Raw genomic sequence first — 21,657 nt, 5'->3', positions numbered from 1 at the left:
ACTAATTTTATTCTTTTAAATTTAATTATCTCAATGTTAGGCTTAACTGTAATTTCTTTTTCATTTACTCTAATTCCAGGTATTACTATCTTGAGTTTTCGAATATACAGGAAAGGCTTATGCAGTCCTAAAGGAAAAATCAGTTTAAAAATGGAAGATAACAGAAACTTAGAAACTTATTTTGTTTGGACATTTACTTTCAAATAATCACATTTTTTTAAAAACTCCACAGACTAAGAACATCTGAGGGACACCTAGGTGGCTTAGTCAGTTAAGTGTCTGCCCTCAGCTGAGGTCATGATCCCGGGGTCCTGGGATCAAGGCCACATCAGGCTCCTTGGCCTGCTTCTCCCTCTGCCTGCCGCTCCCCCTACTTGTGCTCACTTGCTCTCGTTTTTGCTCTGACAGATAAGCAAATAAAATCTTTTAAAAAAAAAAAATAAGAAGAGCTGAATTATATTTCCAATACATGCTCTAAAAAATTTTAGATGTAACTTGCAAAATGTATTTTTAGCCAACAATGTGCTTAATTTCATTTCTTCATTGGCCTGATTCTATTAGCAATAATCGCGCCTCGGATAAACCTCATTGGCTACGATACTGCCACTGCGCAAAGCTTCATTGGCCTGATTCTAAAACAGCCTATAATGTCACTCTGATGTTTTACTTGAGCTTTAACAGTTGTGTTAAAAGAGAACTAAATACAAAAACAAACAAACAAAAAACCTTACAGAGAAATAACAATATACGTAACATAATAAATGCTGTCCAAATATATAGAAACTGAATTGTTACTACAGAGAACACTTGACATGTATTTGATTATAATGAGCCATTAGAATTAAAATAGCCATATTCTGTCCATGATTACATTTCACATCATTCTGCCTCCATAACAACACAATAACCTAAAATTCTCCTTACTATACTGTAACTATTTTCAAGAAAGCCAATAATGCAGTAACACTAATCAAGGGGTCATAATAATATGAAGATTCACAGTAATTTTCCCTCTATCTTCATGTTGGAGGAGGCCAGATGCTATATTAAAAGGGAAATATGAACATGGATTATTTCTAAAATAGTACCAGAGGGGGGAAAAAAGTTTAAATTTCTTTTTTTTTTTTTTAAGATTTTATTTGAGAGAGAGTGAAAGAGAACAAGTAGGGAGGAGAGGAAGACAGGCTCCGCCCGATGTAGGGCTCCATCCCAGGACCCTGAAATCATGACCTGAGCCAAAACCAGACGCTTAACCAACTGAGCCACCCAGGTGCCCCAAAAGTTTAAATTTCTAAAAACACAAATGGAAACACTAAATAAAAGGCTGCTGGTTCCAAGATTGGTTTGCCAAATTTTTCCCTACAGATAAATGTTCAATACCCACTGGACATTTTATACCACTCCAAAATTAAGAGTCTTTCTAATTCTATGAAGTAAAATGAACTCCCAGCTTGGTTTATGTTCCAAGTAGCTGTCCCCAGAGGAACAGATCGGAGAAGGGCAACTTAAGCACAACAGGTCAGTTTTATTCAGACCTGGAAAACAAAGAAATCTGACATACTTCCCACACACAATGTGCCTATGGAAAAAAAAAACAGAAAAACAAAAAACCCTATATTATCTATTTAAAAAAAGGAATTAGGGGCACCTGGGTGGTTCAGTAGGTTAAGTCTCTGCCTTCGCTCAGGTCATGATCCCAGGGTCCTGGGATCGAGACCCACATCAGGCTCTCTGCTCAGCAGGGAGCCTGCTTCCTCCTCTCTCTCTGCCTGCCTCTCTGCCTACTGTGATCTCTGTCTGTCAAATAAATAAATAAATAATCTTTAAAAAAAAAAAAAAGAAGACCTACCAAAATGAAGTGAGGAATCTTTAAATAAGATCACACTTTCTTCACAACCTTCTTTTCATAAATAACTAAGTTCTATGAAGCCAGAGATGTCAATATACCCTCAAAACCAAAACACTGCCAGGTGAATATTTGTAGAAGCAAAAGAATAGATACCAGATGATCCTTAAAGTCCTCTGACTTTTAAATCTCTGGCTCTTGCATTTGCTATGTAAGCAAAATTCTATCTAAGAAAAGGAAGCCAAAATATGAGATCATCTAAATGTACAAAATAAAAAATGTGCCACTTTAAAAGACTTGGTCAAGGTCACTAGGCAGGTTCACTAGTAAGTTCATAAGGCTCCAAAACACTTTTTCCTATCATTACATATCTTTTTTAAGTTTTAATTTATTTATTCATTTTAAGTAATCGTCCAAACCCAAGGGCGGGGCTCACTCATGACCCTGAGATCAAAACTCATGCTCTTTCAACTGAGCCAACCAGGTGCCCCAATATCATATTATTATTACTGTATTTTATTATTATATTTTAGGTCAAATGACAATACTTCCACTACATTCACACTATCATCCAAGTAGCTAGGCAAATGCAAATGTCCAGAAAAGTTATACACTCAGAGCTTAAGGAAGCCTAAAATGTACACACTGCTAGAAAGAATCTGTAAATAAAGACTGAAGATCACATGGTATGATTAGTTTCTTCAAAGCCAGAAGAAATAAGTGCTTCCAATCTTTATTGCACTTAACGTTGAAACAGAGAAAAGAAAAGAATAAAAGTACAGAAAAGTCAAAAAAAAAAAAAAATCAGGGACCACATATGGCAACAAGATAGAGAAAAGAACAGAGGTTAATAGTAATCAAAAGTCTCAAAGAATGTGATTTAGGGACTTAAAAAAGGCAAAAGCAACTACAAAAGCAAAGAGCAGAATAGCAATTGAAGCAGCATCCATTTCAGAAACTTCCAATGATGACAGTGCAAGAAATTCTGAGAGGCACCTAGGTGGCTCAGTTGGTTAAATGCCTGCTTTTGGCTCAGGTGCAGAACTACCCAGGGTCCTACCCAGTAATGATCCTACTTCTCCCTCTCTCGCTCCTCCTTCTTGTGTTCTCTCTCCCGCTATCAAATAAACAAATAAAAATCTTTAAAAAATAAAAAAATTTTAAAATAGGGGTGCCTGGGTGGCTCAGTCAGTTGGGCTCAGGTCATGATCCCAGGGTCCTAGGAATCCCACATCTGGCTCCCCCCTCAGCGGGAAGCCTGCTTCTCCCTTTCCCTCTGCTGCTCCCCCTGCTTGTGAGCGCGCTCTCTCTCTCTCTCACTGTCTCTGTCAAATAAATAAATTAAAATAAATTAATTAAATCTTTAAAAAAAATTTTTTTTAATAAAAAAGAAATTTTGAGAACAAGTAAATTTTAGAGTATCTCTGAGTTGAGATACCTGTCTAGCTCAGGTGGTACAGCATGTGACTCTTGATCTGAGAGTCATGAGTTCAAGCCCCACACTGGACTTGGAGCCAACTTTAAAAAAAAAAAAAAAAAAAAGGCTGTTTAATGTACCATTTCTCTCACCTACCATATCCTACATATCTAAATTAATAAGGAACAAGGAAATACATCCCTAACCCTTAGAAATCAATAAAAAGCAAATCAGGTTCTAGCATGAGACTAGAAAAGTTTTCATTGCTCTCTATGAAGATTTTCACTAAAAATAAAAATGGTTAGGAGCACCTGGGTGGCTCAGTTGGTTAAGTGACTGACTCTTGGTTTTGGTTCAAGTCATGGTCTCAGGTTCGTGAGATCGAGCCCCTCTCCCCTGGCTGGACTATGCACCCAGCACAGAGTCTGCTTGAGATTCTCTTTCCCTCTCCCAATGAACTTCCTCCTTCCCAGCCCCACTCACACTCCCTCATGCTCTCTCTCAAATAAATAAATAAAATTTTTTAAAAATTAAAGGTTAAAATCAAGTTTTGATTCCTCACCTTCCTTCTACACCTCATTTTCCCTATCTATATTAGATTTATCCAAAACATCGATGTAAGCAGCTCATGCAGAGGTTTCTATTTCTAAAAAACATTTCCTAGAAATCTATTATATACAAAAAAATTACGTAAAGGTTAAATCAGGGTGGGGAAAGAACACCAGAACAAGGGACCAAAACAGATATCATAAAGGACTACAAAAATGTAAAGCACCTAGGGGTGCCTGACGCTCAGTTAGAAGAGCACACAACTCTCAATTTAGGGGTCAAGTGTAGCCCTCAACTGGGTGCAGAGATTACTAAAAATAACTAAACTTTTTAAAAAGTAAAACATCTACACTGTAAAAGCCATTGTGAAAGAAAGCAAAGACACAAATGACAATTGGGAAAATATCTACAATACAAAACAGAGATTTAATACCCTTAACATCTAAGAAGTTCTGCATGGGCAGAAATACATGAAAATACAGCTTACAAAAAAAGAAATAAAAGCAAAAGCACAAGATGTTAAACTTCACTAGTGATCAAAGAGATGCAAATACTTTTTTTTAGGTTTTATTTATTTATTTGAGAGAGAGAGAGAGTGAATTGAGCAAGCAAGAGAAAGGAGCAGAGGTAGAGGCAGAGATGGAGTGAGAAGCAGACTCCCCACTAGGCAGGGAGCCCGATGTATAAGGATGGAGCCCAGAACCCTAAGACCATGACCTGAGCCGAAGGCAGACACTAACAGACTGAGCCACCCAGGCACCCCAAAGAGATGCAAACTATTATCATTATTATTTCAGACTGACAAATACTAAAAATATCAGTAAGAACCATTGTTCCCTAAGGTATATGGAATCTAGCACTCCTATTCACTACTGCTAAGATTATATCTAACAACAGTTTATCATTATAAAGGCTTTCAGGAAAATAACCACACTTCAAAATAGGCCCATACTTTGACCCAAAAGCCCCACTTCTAAAAAATGTATCCTAAGTAACTAGATGTGTATAAGCATATATGGACATAAGAGCTATTACAGATGCTCAGTACACAGCAGATGTTCAGTAAATCCCTGATGAGTAAATACTATTGTTGAATGATGAATCATAGTATTGTTTATAATAGCAAAACTATTACCATTACAGAATGTCTACAAATAAACCATGATATATTCATACTCTGAAATCTTACACAGCCATTAAAAATGATAATGTAGATCTATAATTATTAATTAGAAATACATCTATAATAAGTTATAGATGTTTAAAAAAAAACAGTAAAATGTATGGCGGTTCCTCAGAAAAAAATAAACACGGAATTACCATATGATCCAGCAATTCCATTTCTGGGTATACACCCAACAGAACTGAAAGCACGTACTTAGATATCTGAACACCAAAGTTCATAGCAGCATTATTTAAATAGCCAAAAGATGAAGACAACCTAAATGTCCATTGATAGATTAACAGATAAACAAAATGTGGCATATACATATAATGGAATATTAGCCTTAAAAAGCAGTGTTTTGACACATGCTACAACACGGATGAACCTTGAAAACATTATGCTAAATGAAATAAAACCAGATACGAAAGAACAAATACTATATGATTTCCTGTCTTCGAGATACTCAAAATAGTCAAATTCATAGAGAGAGAAAGTAGAAGGCTGGCTGCCATGGGCTGGGAGGAGGGGAAAATGAGGAATTACTGCTTAATGTGTACAGTTTCTGTTTGGAAAGATAAAGTTCTAGAGATAGATAGTAATCATGGTTGCACAACAATGTGAATGTACTAATGCTACTGAACTGTACATTCTTAAATGATAAAAATAGAAAAGAATGGTTAAAACAGTAAATTTTGGGAGCCTGGGTGGCTCAGTGGGTTAAGCCTCTGCTTTCAGCTCGGGTCATGATCTCAGGGTACTGGGATCAAGCCCCGCATCAGGCTCTCTGCTCAGCAGGGAGCCTGCTTCCATCCTCTCTCTGCCTGCCTCTCTGCCTACTTGTGATTTCTCTATCAAATAAATAAATAAAATCTTTTTTAAAAACCGTAAATTTTATGTTATTATATACTTTACTACAATAAAAAAATTACAGGGGCACCTGGTTGGCTCAGTCTATTAAGCATCTGCCTTTGGCTCAGGTCATGATCTAAAGATGTTGCGATGGAGGCCCAATCAGGCTCCCCTGCTCAGCGGGGAGCCTGCTTTTCCCTACCCCCCACCCCCACTCATGCTCCTGCTCGTGCTCTCTCTCCCAAATAAATAAATAAAATCTTTAGGAAAATAAAATTAAATTAAAAAATGGTAACAATAACCATAACACATCTTATAGACTGGAGAAAACCTTTGTGTTTATTATTTTTGAGTCCTATGCTCATAAAAAGTGAAATTTAAAAAATGCATTACTTTGGTTATTCCTGTTTCCAATCCTATTCAGCACTCCCTACACAAGTCATCAGGAATAGTACCAAATGTATGCCAGTCGGAATGGATAAAATCACCATCACAAGAAAAAACATGTGTTGGAGACAATATGGAGAAAAAGGAACCCTTGGTGCACTGCTGGTGGGAATGCAAACCGGTGTAGCCACTCTGGAAAATAGCATGGAGGTTCCTCAAAAAATTTAAAAAAGAACTACTCTACTATCCAGCAATCCCACTAGTGGGTATTTACCCAAAGAATAGAAGAACACTAACTCAAAAAAACTCCTATGTTTACATTTTTTTTCCCCATTTTATTTATTTTTTTCAGCATAACAGTATTCATTGTTTTTGCACAACACCCAGTGCTCCATGCAAAACGTGCCCTCCCCTCCCTATTACCCACCACCTGTTCCCCCAACCTCCCACCCCTGACCCTTCAAAACCCTCAGGTTGTTTTTCAGAGTCCATAGTCTCTTATGGTTCGCCTCACCTCCCCAATGTCCATAGCCCCCTCCCCCTCTCCCAATCCCACCTCCCCCCAGCAACCCCCAGTTTGTTTTGTGAGATTAAGAGTCATTTATGGTTTGTCTCTATGTTTACATTTATAGCAGCATTATTTACAACAGCCAAGATACAGAAGCAACCCAAGTGTCCGTCAATTGTTGAATGGATAAAAAAAGACACACACACACACACACACACACACACACACAAATACTATTCAGCCACAGAAAAGAATGAAATCTTGCCATTTCCAACAACATGGATGGAGCTAGAGAGTATAATGCTAAGCAAAATAAGTCACTCAGAGAAAAACAAATACCATGATTTCACTCATATCTGGAATCTAAGAAACAATACAAAAGAACAAAGGTGGAAAAAAAGAGGGGGGCAAACCAAGAAATAGAGTCTTAATTAGAGAGAACAAACTGATGGTTACCAGAGGGGAAGGGAGAGGGAGATGGGTTAAACAGGTGATAGGGATTAAGGAGTGCACTTATCTTGAGGAGCACAGAGTGATGTGTGGAACTGCCGAATCACTTTAATGTATACCTGAAACTAACATAATACGGTAGGTGAACTGGAATTAAAAGAAAAACCTGTATTAAAAATAGCACCAAATGTAAATATTCTTCCCCTGAGGTTCAAAGCATAGCTCTGTAAATTACAGTTTGCATACATATTCTAAAGAGACACCGAGACAGAGTTAAAACATATAGCTTCCGTGTTTTTTACTAACTACTTAAGATGAAAGTCAAATTCCTATGTAAATTAACTCTCATACTCTTCAGCAAAAAATTGAAGCTATCTAGTATATAGCAAAGTAAAGAACCCAAGTAAGAGGAAATATCTCAAATATCTGAATACGGATATTAGAAAGTCACCAGAACACTGAAGAATAAACTACTGAGACCTGGGCCTTTGAGAAGTCAGTAAGAGGAGGAGCCAAGTCTGGTATGAAAGTAAACAAAGCACACATCAAGAACAGAAAGCTCCAACCAATCCTATCCCGCCCCTCACATTCTCTGAGAACGGTAGGACTCTTGCATAACTCAAAATATCTGGTTAGGGCATACCTAGAGAATTCACCCCATAAAGGAATGGCAGGTACTTAGGGGCTGAATCCAAATTTAGTCCTAGCTGAATCTTCACTGAGCTCAAGAAACCAGGTATTTCCAGGTGTAGGAGCAGTGTTCTGCTTAGCCAGGTGCACTCTCACTTCATGAGATGTTGCCCTCTGGCACCAAAGGGAAGTCAGGTCAACATAATGCTCTCCACAAGAAACCAAGATAACTATTTTATTTATTTTTTTTTTTTAAAGATTTTATTTATTTATTTGACAGAGAGATCACAAGTAGGCAGAGAGGCAGGCAGAGAGAGAGAGAGGGAAGCAGGCTCCCTGCTGAGCAGAGAGCCCCATGCGGGACTCGATCCCAGGACCCTGAGATCATGACCTGAGCCGAAGGCAGCGGCTTAACCCACTGAGCCACCCAGGCGCCCCAAGATAACTATTTTAAACTGTGAAAACATTTAGATCACAATTAGCACTTAGAGAGAAATAAAATGGAAAAGATGAGTGCATCATGTATATTAAGGATGAATATCGATCTACTGATCCTCATTTTTCTTTCAACTCTATGCATGCTTGGGGGGGTCACCATCAAAAATGTTTAAAATTTGGGACACCTGGGTGGCTCAGTTCTTTAAGCATCTGCCTTTGGCTTGGGTGACAAGCCCAGGTTCCTGGTATCAAGCCCTGTGTGCGACTCCCTGCCAAGTGGGGAGTCTGCTTGTCCCTCCCCTCTGCTCATGCTTTTTATCTCTAACAAATAAAAAAAATCTTTTTAAAAAATGTTTAAAGAGATACCCAGGTGGCTCAATCGGTTAAGTATCTACCTTGGGCTCACATCCTGATCTCAACAGTTTTGGGACAGAGCCCTGCATGGAGCTCCCTGCTCAGTGGGAAGCCTGCTTCTCCCTCTGCCCTTCCCTCCCTGGCTCGTGCGTGCTCTCTCTCCCTCTCTCTCAAATAAATAAAATCTTTAAAAAATAAAAATTAAAGGGCGTCTGGGTGGCTCAGTGGGTTAAGCCGCTGCCTTCGGCTCAGGTCATGATCTCGGGGTCCTGGGATCGAGTCCCGCATCCGGCTCTCTGCTCGGCAGGGAGCCTGCTTCCCTCTCTCTCGCTCTCTGCCTGCCTCTCTGCCTACTTGTGATCTCTCTCTCTCTCTCACTGTCAAATAAATAAATAAAATCTTAAAAAAAAAAATTAAAAATTAAAAATGTTTAAAATTCACTGTTGTAGAGAAATGTTTGTGCATGTGCACCCAAAGATAAGCAAGAATTTCTCTGTAATACCAACAAAATGGAAAAAAACAACATCCATCTTTTTTTTTTTTTAACAATGTCTATCTTTAGGAGAAAAGATAAAACTGTGGTACAGTCATACAACTAATACATATACCTGAGAAAATAAATAACAGTTACACATACTGATATAGGTGAATCTTAAAAACATAATATTGATTAGCCAAAGCAAATAAATATATGTAGTAAAACAAAACAAGAATATATGTATACTATGATTCCATTTTTATAGCTAAAAAATAAGCAATACTAAATAATAAATTTTTGAAATACATACAAATGTGGTAAACTTAAGGAAGGAAATAACAAACAAATCAAAACAAAAATTCTGAATAGTTTTATCCCTGGTAGAGAGACAGGTGAATGGAAATCAAGGAGAAACATACCAACAATACTGGTAAGATATTCCTTAACCTGGGTGATATGTTCACAGGTATTGGTTTTATTATATGCTTCATTACTTACATACACAACCCCATATTCTTGTCTGAGTACCATATACTTCATAATGGGAAGGGAAAACAGAAAAGGAAAGAGGACAGACATCTATAACACGGATCAACATCAACATCCTCTCTCTCTTGAAAGGCAAGGTAGATTTCCATTAAATACAGGCTCCATCCAGAAACTCCACTAAAATAAAAGATTTTTGTTTCAAGAGCACAAACTGGGGTGCCTGGGTGGCTCAGTCAGTTGCATGTCTGACTCTCAGGGTCATGAGACTGAATGATCAAACACCCCCTACCCTGGCTCCATGCTCACCTGGGCTCTGTGCTCAGCCTCAGCTCAGAGTCAGCTTGGGATTCCTCTCTCTGCCTCCCTGTCCCTCCTCCTACTCACGTGGCATGTACTCTCCCAATAAATAAATAAAATCTTTAAAAAATAAAAGAAGAAGAGCTGAACTGAGATGCAAGTAGGTAATTTATCTATCCTCAGTTTCCAAAACTTAAGATAATGCCTAATATAATATAAAAGAAAGAAAAGTAATTTAATACATTGTAATACTGAAATGTTCAGGTATAACCATCCCAGCATTCATTATTAAGGAAATTGACACTTGCACACATACACAGACATGCCATGCACATAACATCTACAAATGTAGACTGACACAACTGAGTTGTATTAGAGAATCAGATGCCAAAAGGGTCAATGCCATTGGTAATGATTTTCCAAAAACAGTTAACAACTCTTGTTAAAGTTCTGAACAAAGTATAATCTGCCCTCAGTTTACTAAGCAGTTGTATTCCTAGAAAATTTAGTGTCTATTAAAACCATGCAAAAAATTACTGTTTAAATGTATAACAGAATTAGCACTAGGTAAGTACAGACAGGTTTTTCACCTACGAGAGCTGGGAAAATGTTCAAAAATCATGCAGAACTGTCTCAGACATTGTGGAATGTATGGCATTCCTGGCTTCTGCTCACTGAACAACAGTGCTGCACCTACCCCACCCTAATCATTGTGGCAACCAAAAGTGCACCTTCAAAGATTCAAAGATTCATAGGGGTCCTGACCCCACTGAGAACCAGTGACTTCTAGAAAGGCTAAGTCCCAGTGTGGTTTCCAGACAGCCTTTATTTTCACAACACCATAAAGCTAAATGAAATGATAAAGCCTACCCAATTTCTAACTTTGGCAAAGAAGAGTGGCCCCTGGCTGGCTCGGTTCTCGGGGTCACGAGTTTGGGCCCCACATTGGGTAGAGAAATTACTTAATAAAAACTTTAAAGAAAAAAGAATTCCTCATTCAGTGAAGAAAATTATTATTAGAGAAAGTATATAAAGGCAGATTAAAACCCAAGGATCAAAAATAAATAAATAAATATTAAAATAAATAAATAAATAAATAAAACCCAAGAATCCTCACCTCCAAAGAAAGTGACACATCAATCCAAAGTTGGGCAATTTTTTCACCCATCTGAAAGCAATCTTTCAGGACAGTGTTATTTTTGCAAAATACAACAAAGGTCCCAATTGAAAAATATTGTAATACTCAAAAAGTATGTTACAGTTTACAAAGCATACTTAATTTTAATCTTTATAATAATTCTATTAAGACAGATATCTTTTTTTTAGTATTACTTGTAAGGAGAACAATCATTCAAAGTCACAGAGCTGGTAAACTGAGAGACAGGACTTTAAGCCCTCTGATTTCAAATCCTATGTTCTTTCCATCAAACTATACTGCTTCACAAAGATTCAATATAGCAATACAGATTAAAAAACTCATCAGGTACATCTGGGTAGCTGCCTTCAGATTACGCTCCCAAGGTCCTGGGATCGAGCCCCACACAGGGCTCCCTGCTTGTCCCTCTGCCTCTGCTGCTCCCCCTGCTTGTGTTCTCTTTCTTGTTCATTCCCTCCCTCTCAAATAAATAAATTTAAAAAAAAAAAACAAAAAAACCTCAGCCAATGCAAGAGAAGTGTTAATGGTAAAAGAGCAACATAAAGCATCTTGAGCTATTCTGAGTACAGCAGACTACCTATAGTAGCTATTTCTCAATATGAGAATTTTTTAAAGATTAAAAAAAAATTTTTTTTTTTTACTTTATTTATTTGACAGACAGAGATCTCAAGTAGTTGGAGAGGCAGGCAGAGAGAGAGAGAGGAGGAAGCAGGCTTCCCGCTGAGCAGAGAGCCCAATGTGGGGCTTGATCCCAGGACCCTGGGACCATGACCTGAGCCGAAGGCAGAAGCTTAACCCACTGAGCCATCCAGGTGCCCCTAAGATTTTTTTTTTTTTTTAAGATTTTATTTATTTATTTGACAGAGAGAGATCACAAGTAGGCAGAGAGGCAGGCAGAGAGAGAGGAGGAAGCAGGCTCCCCACGGAGCAGAGAGCCTGATGCGGGGCTCGATCCCAGGACCCTGAGATCATGACCTGAGCCGAAGGCAGCTGCTTAATCCACTGAGCCACCCAGGCGCCCCAGATTTTTTTTTTAAAGTAATCTCTATACCCAACATGGGCCTTGAATTTACAGCCCCAAGATCAAGAGTTGTATGCTCTACAGACAGAGCCAGCCAGGCAGCCCAGAATAAAGGTATAATCTTAGCAATTACCATGACATACAGTATCTAATTACTTTCCAATATCAAAGATTCTGGATCAGGGTGCCTGAGTGGTGTCCTCTGAGCCTGGCATCAGGCTCCCTGCTCAGCAGGAATCCTGCTTCTACCTCTCACAGCCCTCTGCTTGTGTTCCCTCTCTCACTGTTTCTCTCCCTGTCAAATAAATACTGTAAATAAATAAATAAATCTTTAAAAAAAAGAACAACTCTGGATCATAATTTTATTCAATCTTCTATTTAATCCAACACTCCAGTAATCTCACTATAGATTCTGACAGTTAAAAAATTAACAGTCTGCCTACTTGTGATCTCTCTCTGTCAAATAAATAAATAAAATCTTTAAAAAAAAAAAAAAAAAAAAATTAACAGTCTTTTTAAAAATCTTTCTATATGGGGGTGCCTGGATGACTCAGTAGGTTAGGTGACCAACTTGATTTCGGCTCAGGTCATGATCTCAGGGTCCTGGGATCCAGCCCCATATCTGGCTTTGTACTCAGCAGGGAGTCCCACTGGAGGATTCTCTCTCCCTCTCCCTCTGCCCTTCCCCACACTATGCACTTGCTTTCTTTCTCTCTCATTCTCCTCTCTCTCTCAAATAAATAAATAAATAAATCTTTAAAAAAAAAAAGGAAACAAAACCCTTTCCGCTTGGAAAGAAACGCACAACCATTAAGAACTTCATAAAGGGGGCGCCTGGGTGGCTCAGTGGTTTAAGCTGCTGCCTTCGGCTCAGGTCATGATCTCGGGATCCTGGGATCGAGTCCCGCATCGGGCTCTCTGCTTGGCAGGGAGCCTGCTTCCTTCTCACTCTCTCTGCCTACCTCTCTGCCTACTTGTGATTTCTCTCTGTCAAATAAATAAATAAAATCTTTAAAAAAAAAAAAAAAAAAAAAAAGAACTTCATAAAGGGGCGCCTGGGTGGCTCAGTGGGTTAAAGCCTCTGCCTTCGGCTCAGGTCATGATCTCAGGGTCCTGGGATCGAGCCCCACATCGGGCTCTCTGCTCAGCAGGGAACCTGCTTCCCCCTTTCTCTCTGCCTGCTTCTCTGCCTACTTATGATCTCTGTCTGTCAAATAAATAAATAAAATCTTTAAAAAAAAAAAAAAAAGAACTTCATAAAAAATGGTGCCTGGGTGGCTCAGTCATTAAGCATCTGCCTTTAGCCCAGGTCATGACCCCAGAGTCCTGGGATGGAGCCCAGCACTGAGCTCCCTGCTCAGTGGCAAGCCTGCTTCTTCTCTCCCAACCCCCTACTTGTGTTCCCTCTCTGGTGTGTCTCTGTCAAATAAATAAATTAAATCTTAAAAAAAAGAAAAGAATTTCATAAAATCTCAGTTTAGCCAAAGTGTCTCTAACATAGTCCCTCGATTAGTCCTCTCAGAAGAAGTTCTCTAAACTTTATTTGAGAATAACAACATGAGAAGATGGCATATTGAATTAGTTCTCGTTCATGTGGATTAACTTTAAAACTCTATTTGGTGCTGTGCTACGCTTCTTAATTGATAATACACTTCCATAGTTACAAACATCCATATCCACACAACAGTCTATAAGACAAGACAAAAACAAAAGCAAAGGCACACTCAGGGCTTGATGTAAGAGGAAAAGGAAGTAGTATGTCTTATTATTTCAGCTGAAGAAATAAGGAAGTAAGATCATTTATCAGCAAGCACAATCTTAGACACATCTCCAAAGGGCAGAATAATATACCAAGGTTTCCCTAAAGAAGAGTGGACAATAATCCACATGTCTCATCCCTCCACTAATTTGAACCCAAAACTCAAGAAGAAAGAATAATTTGACATTTCTATTTTAAAAGAAAAAATTTTTTTCCATTTATACTTCTAAATTCACGGGTAAAGTTTGACTGGAGTGAAGACTTTAGGAGTTACAACTTGAAAGCATATCAGTTATAAACTATACACACAAGCTGCAAGTCTTATGTATTTTTTTATTTTATTTTTATTTTTAAGTAACGCAGGGTTTAAAACTTGAGATCAAGAGTTGCATGCTCGGGGCGCCTGGGTGGCTCAGTGGTTTAGGCCACTGCCTTCGGCTCAGGTCATGATCTCAGGGTCCTGGGATCGAGTCCCGCATCGGGCTCTCTGCTCGGCAGGGAGCCTGCTTCCCTCTCACTCTCTCTGCTTGCCTCTCTGCCTACTTGTGATCTCTCTCTGTCAAATAAATAAATAAAAATCTTTAAAAAAAAAAAAAAGAGTTGCATGCTCTACAGACTGAGTCAGTCAAGCGTCCCTGTCTTATAATATTTTATCCCTCCTTTTTGTTCCTCTTTCCCAAAGAGGAACTTTACTCAGTCATAACTACGGATGTCTAAGCCAAAATCTCCACTTGAAACAAGACCTTATTTTCTCCTTCATGTACAGTTACTTCCCTTTTCCAGGCTTGAAATTCAATCCATTATAACTTCCATAATCTCTGTGATATCTATACCTAATGCACTGACTTTTTTGATTAGTAGCTAATGGAAAAGTGTATGCAATAGAGCTTAAAAGAATTATCAGTCACTGGGCGCCTGGGTGGCTCAGTAGGTTAAAGCCTCTACCTTCAGCTCAGGTCATGATCCCAGGGTCCTGGGATCAAGTCTCACATCCGGCTCTCTGCTCAGCAGGAAGCCTCCTTCTCCATCTCTCTCTGCCTGCCTCTCTGCCTACTTGTGATCGCTGTCTGTCAAATAAATAAATAAAATCTTAAAAAAAAAATCAATCACCTAAATATTTCTAAAATGTTACCACAAATACAAAGAACTAAACACTTTAGCACTTTATTATATTAAAAAAAATTACAATTCATCTTGAAAAACCTCCAATTCAAAGTTGCTAAGACACAGATTAAAATCAGATTTAAATATACCACCCAAAAGCCCCAAAACACACCATAATCCCCAAATACATTTGCAAAAATTTCCAATACTGACTGACACTTTAGGGTTTTAGGGTTATTATATATTATATATATTATATACAGATATCTTTATCTATATAGATACAGATATATCTGTCTAAATAAAAAATCAATAAGTAATTATAGGATTATAGGATCCGCACAGAACATAACAGCTGCCATATATACACCACTTACTATATGCTAGGCATTGTTCATAGAATACAAATACAGGAGTGTATACAACCTCATTTCATCAAAATACGAAATACAAGAGGTAAGGGCTACAAATCCAATTTTAAAAATGAGAAACTGTAACTTTGAAAGATTAAAAAGGCTTCTAGTTGGCACAGTAAGTTTATCCAAGAAAAATATGCAAATGTGTCAAATACATAAATAAATAATGTACAACTAGCTCAAAAAATAATACACATATCTCTCAGGAAGTGACAGGGAACATAACTGCAAAATGGTAAGCAATGATGAAGCAAAAAGCCCACAAGGGTCCTAGTCCAAAAATAACCACCTGGGAGTTTGGCTTCCCTGGGGAAAAGGGACTAAAAGTCTTCCATACAAGTAAGACAAAGGATTTCTCAGAGCTAGGACTTGAGTAGCCTGCCATATAAAGAAAACAACTTGGGGGGGGGGTGCCTGGGTGGCTCAGGGGGTTAAAGCCTCTGCCTTTGGCTCAGGTCTCAGGCTGTCTGCTCTACAGGGAGCCTGCTTCCTCCTCTCTCTCTGCCTGCCTCTCTGCCTGCTTGTGATCTCTGTCTGTCAAATAAAGAAAAAAGAAAAAAAGAAAGAAAACAACTTGGGGCACCTGGTTGGCTCAGTTAGTGGAGCATGTGACTCTCAATCTCAGGGTTCTGAGTTCAAGCCCCAAGTTGGCTGTAGAGCTTACTTAAAAATAAGAAATTTAGGGATGTCTGGGTGGCAGAGTTGACCGAGCATCCAACTCTAGGTTTCAGCTCAGGTTATGATCTCAGGGTTGCGAGACAGAGCCCTGTGTCAGGCTCTGTGCTCAGCTCGGAGTCTGCTTGAGACTCCCTCTTCTGCTTCCTCTGCCCCTTCCCCACAGCATACATTCACTATCTGTCTTTCTCTCTCAAATAAATAAATCTTTAAAATAAATAAATAAATAAAATCTTTGAAGAAAAGAAAAAACTTGCCAATTCTACCTAGGACTATGGTTCATAGTAAATAACTTCCACAAAGGTTGCAAGACACACACACAGTTTCAAAATCAAGAAAGTAACCAGGATAACCAGTTAGCTCTGAAACTGGTTCTGCAACATTCACACTATCACCAATATCTCTGAGGGGCAGGAACTCTAAGCCTGGCTCCAGAACTAGGGTCCAGAGGCAAGGATAAAACTTATACCACAAGGGAAGAGGAGAACACAGAGGGACAGGGAAAGTTTTCTGAGTCTCAGAAATATTTAATATATCTGTAAAGGGGGTAATATTCAAAATATATAAAGAATGTATACAAGTCAACACCAAAAAGACCCCAAATGTTCTGGTTAAAACAGGCGAAGGACCTAAATAGACATTTTTCCAAAGAAGACATACAAATGGCCAATAGACATATAAAGACATGCCCAACATTACTAATCACCAGATTAGTAATCAGCTCATTCCACAGGGTAACCAGAAAAAACCTACCATTCTTAGATCTTTCCTACCTTCCCAACAAACCAAAACTACAATGAGGTACCACCTCACACTAGTCAGAATGGCTATTATCAAAAAAAGAAAAGAAATAACAAGTGTTGACTGAGGATGTGGAGAAAAGTGAACCCTCATGTACTGATGGTAGGAATGTAAGTTGGTGCAACCACTGTGGAAAACAGTATGAAGGTAACTCAAAAAATTAAAAACAGAAATACTGTATGATTCAGTAATTTCACTACTGGGTACTTACTTCCGCACCCAAAACAAAAACAAAAAACAAACCCCTCAGTATTATTCAAAAAGATATGGGGCGCCTGGGTAGCTCAGGGGGTTAAGCCTCTGCCTTCATCTCAGGTCATGATCTCAGGGTCCTGGGATCGAGCCCCGCATCAGGCTCTCTGCTCAGTGGGGAGCCTGCTTCCCCCTCTCTCTTTGCCTGCCTCTCTGCCTACTTGTGCTCTCTCTCCCTTTGTCATATAAATAAATAAAATCTTTAAAAATATATATATATATATATATACACACACACACACCCCTGTGTTCAATGTAGCATTATTTACAACAGCCAAGACACAGAAACAACCTCAGTGTCCATCAAAAGATGAATGGATAAAGAAGACGGTGGTGTACACACAAACAAATATTACTCAGCCATAAAAAAGAATGAGGTTTTGCATTTGCAACAGCATGGATAGACCCAGAGGGTATTATGCTAAGTGAAATAAATCAGACATTAAAAGACAACTGCCACATGATTTCACTTATATGTGGCATCTAAAAAACAAAACAAAACAGAAACAGGCTTATAAATACAGAGAATAAACTAGTGGTTGCCAGAAAAGGGAGGGGTAGGCAAGTAAGTGAAGGGGATTAAGAGGCACAAACTTCACATTAGGTCACAGAGAGGAAAAGTACAACATAAGGAATATAGTTAATAACAACCTTGTATGGCTACAGACGGTGACTACACTTAAGTGATGAGCACTGTATAATGTCCAGAATTGTTGAATCACTGCACTGTGCACCTGAAACTCATATAACATTGTATGTCAACTATACTTCAATAACAAAAACTTTAAAAAAATAGGAAATAAAATTGTACTTTCCATAAAAAAAAATGAAGAAGACAACTAAATCTGCTACTGTATCTGAATGACATTCCAGTCTCCATTTCGTAAGTGTATAACTATTAAGCCTTTCTGGTGCTTCCTCACACCCCTGGTATTTATAAGATAAATCCTCATTCCTTAAGGTAACCAGAAAAAACCTACCATTCTTAAACTTTTCCTACCTTCCGAACAAACGAAGAATCATGATAATCTGAAAACACTGGGGTTTTTCTTAAGTTTTTATTTATTTAGTAATCTCTATATCCAACATGAGGCTTGAACTCATAAGACCAAGATCAAGAGTTGCACACTCGGGGCACCTGGGTGGCTCAGTGGATTAAGCCGCTGCCTTCGGCTCAGGTCATGATCTCAGGGTCCTGGGATCGAGCCCCGCATCAGGCTCTCTGCTCCGCAGGTGAGCCCACTTCCTCCTCTCTCTCTGCCCTGCCTCTCTGCCTACTTGTGATCTCTCTCTGTCAAATAAATAAATAAAATCTTTAAAAAAAAAAAAAAAAAAAAAAAAAAGAGTTGCACACTCACTCCTCTTTTGCCCCAGCAAAAGGTTGATTTTTAAATGCAATAAAGTTACAAAAACCTATTTCTAACTGGTAACCTTTGACAATTCCAAAACTAAGCATCCAGTTTCCCACACCTAAAGAAAAGCGTCTTTATAACTAAATTTGTTGATTATGTCTAAGCAAACTTTAAGTGATGCAGGATCTCTCAAATTCAGCCTTCCTATTTATCAACTAGACACAGTCCTATTATCAACCAGACACAGGCCTTTCCTACCACTAGGAAGGGAGTGGTTTCCAGCTTGAGGATGACACAATTAAAGAGTTCCAAATAGGAATTAAAAATAGTCTCTAGAAGAACTAACTCAGAATAAAAACTGTGTTTTAGTAAAACAAGGATCAAATTAGTAATCCATCACTTAAATTCTAGACCTATCTCTGCTAACAACTAGCTGTGCAACTTTGGCTAACCTAACCGAGACTTCAGGTTCTTTTTTTTTTTTTTTTTAAAGATTTTATTTATTTATTTGTCAGAGACGGAGAGAGCAGAAGCAGGGGGAGTGGCAGGTGGAGGGAAAAGCAAGCACCCTGCGGAGGAAGAAGACAGATAGATGCACAAGACTCCATCCTAGGACTCTGGGATCATAACCTGAGCAAAGGCAGACACCTAACCGACTGAGACACCCAAGTGTCCCTCTTTTTCTCTACTAATGCTAACATTGTAACATTCTTTTAAACACATGATAGCAACGTTTGCTACACATAGACAAATTCAGCATTTACACATTTCTAGAGTTTCAAACAACTTTATAAATGCTAATGATGCTTGTCTACCACTCTCTGCTCCCCCAAAAGTCACATAAGTAGAATCTAAAAACAAACATTTTGAGATAGTTTTCCAAAATACTTTTTAATATGGTAACATATCCTAGAACTTTAATTGAGGTATAACTTAGAAACACTGAAATTCACTTTTTCTTTAAAGATTTACTTATTTGAGAGCTCACTCACTCATGCATGCACCTATGAGGGAGAGGAGAAGGAGAGGGAGGGAGAAACTCAAGCAGACACTGCTGCTAAGCACAGAGCCCCACTCAGGACTCAATCTGATGACCCTGAGATCATGACCTGAGCCGAAATGAAGAGTCAGACGCCCAACCGACTGCACCATCCAGGCAACCCTGAAATTCACTTTTAAGTGTACATTTCTGTGTTTGAAAAATACATAGCATCACCACAATCAAGATATACAACAGATACAGGCAATACAGAATACCCCAAAAAATTCTCTCACGCCTTCCCTTCCTGCCAACCACTGGTCAGTTTTCTGTCCTTTTAGTTTCATTTATTCCAAAAGAGTGTAAAAATGGAATCAGGCAGTATGTGGTCAGAGTCTGGCTTCTTTCACTTAGCATAATGCATCACTATCCGCCCATGCTGCTGCATGCACTGCCGAATGGTAGTCCACTGTATGGAGGTTCACAGTTGCCATACATGTGAATTTGTCTCCAGTTTGGGGCATTAGCACAGATGAAGTTTTCGTTTCACTTGAGTAAATACTTATTAGATCTATTAGATCATTACAATAAGTGTGTGTTTAACTGTATGTGAGAACCTGCCAAACTGTTTTCCAAAAGACTGTACCAATAATGAATAAGAGTTTTTTAATGGTTTTAAGGAAAAATAAGTTTAGATCTTATGTCACCAATTTCATAGAAAGATCCTAAATAGAATCAGGTATTTTTCAGAAAAAAATTATTTTCCTGTGCATAGAAAGTTAACAAAGGAAGTTTGTTATAGAAAGTTATCAAAGAAAGTCAATTTGATAAATATTCACATTTATCAAATAGAAAAATATTTTTTAATAGACTTGAAAATGCCTTGTTTTAAATAACACTCATAAGTTCTATAGGTCAGAGACTGTGTTTAAATCGATTTGGCTAAAATGTGGATTTAAACTGTCTATTTGGGGGCACCTGTGTGACTCAGTTGAGTGACTGACTCTCGGTTTCAGGTCAGGTCAGGATCTCAGGGTCATGAGACTGAGCCCCCTGTGGGACTTCGCACTCAATGGGAATCTCCTTCCCTCCCTCTTCCTCTTCCCCTCTTCCCAGGGCACACACGTATATACCTGCTCTCTCTCAAGTAAGTCCTAAAAAGCGGGGGGGGGGGGGGGGGGGGGGGGAGCAATATAAAATTAAAAAGCTGTCTATTCAGAATGGGAGATTCTACGGGGCACCTGAGTGGCTCAGCTGGTTAAGTGTCTGCCTTCGGCTCAGGTCATGATCCCAGGGTTCTGGGAGGAAGCCCTGTGTTGGGCTCCCCACTCAGCAGGGAGCCTGTTCCCCCCCACCCCTTCCCTCTGCTGTTTCACTGCTTGTGCTCTCACTCTCTCTCACTCATGCTCTTTGAGTGAGCATAAAATCTTTGAAAAAAAAAAATAGAATGGGAGATGCCAAGCGGCTAAGTCTATACAAATTCTGGTTATTTGGGACATAAATGAGAAAGAAGACATATAATAAAAGGTTTGATCTTTCCAACTCACTTGTTCAACTGTCCCTCAGAAATAATTCTTCATTCTTAATGAAACTACCTACTTACGAAACCCTCCACTTTCTTCCTATCATTCCCCTAGTTTCACTCGTCTTTTTTATCCAGTACAGATTTTACAGTTCATCAATATAATCAATCACTCCTTGCACTCTATTTACTATTGCCCAGTCCCTCTCCTTCACACTCTCCTAGCAAAACTCGTTATTCTTCTCCATGACCACGACAGAGCAACATAATATTGAAGAAAATCACATAACCAGTCAGACTGATTATTGTCATAAATTCACAACTAACAACCTCAACCACAACAATATTACTCTAAAAGCTCCCTGTTGTGGCTGTTTTGCAACTTTTAAACATTTCACCCACTCTCCATTTCTCCCACTACTTAATTTATAATACCTTCATTAAGAAAACAGAAGCCATCAATGAAGCTCCCAATTTTTTCCACAACCAAATCTGTAACATCCCCCCCAAACTGAACAGTCATCTTCTTCTCCACTGCTTTAAAATGAATAAGCATCTCTGATTATTATTTTTTTAAAATTTTTTCCATTTTGATAGAGCAAGAGCAAATAAGTGAGCGAGAGCAGGGAGAGGGGCAGAGCGAGAGAAGCAGAATCCCAAGCAGACTCCACATTGCGCTCAGAGCCCAAAATGGGGCTCAATCCCAAGACCCTGAAATCATGACCTGAGCCAAAACCAAGGGTCGGATACTTAACCGACTGAA

General features: G+C 38.8%; 1 protein-coding gene and 1 non-coding gene across 9 annotated transcripts in view; both read right to left on the bottom strand.

The window, feature by feature from the left end:
* Window positions 1-21,657, bottom strand: part of NUMB (NUMB endocytic adaptor protein) — a 191,274-nt gene that overhangs the window by 148,499 nt on the left and 21,118 nt on the right. Inside the window, exon 1 of one of the 8 annotated variants that reach the window (XM_046009248.1) lies at window positions 20,920-20,940. The exons of the other annotated variants lie outside the window; for them this stretch is intronic. The gene's annotated coding sequence lies outside the window, so the exon portion shown is untranslated. Of the gene's footprint in view, window positions 1-20,919; window positions 20,941-21,657 lie in introns of those variants that run through there. 8 annotated transcript variants of the gene reach the window in all.
* On the bottom strand, window positions 483-618 carry LOC123945274. Its single transcript, XR_006819141.1, has one exon. It is a non-coding gene; the product is annotated as a U4 spliceosomal RNA (small nuclear RNA).

The sequence above is a fragment of the Meles meles genome, chromosome 6 (assembly GCF_922984935.1).
Source record: "Meles meles chromosome 6, mMelMel3.1 paternal haplotype, whole genome shotgun sequence".
Classification (NCBI taxonomy): domain Eukaryota; kingdom Metazoa; phylum Chordata; class Mammalia; order Carnivora; family Mustelidae; genus Meles; species Meles meles.
Note: the sequence above shows the minus strand (reverse complement) of the source record. Positions and strands in the feature narration are given on the sequence as shown.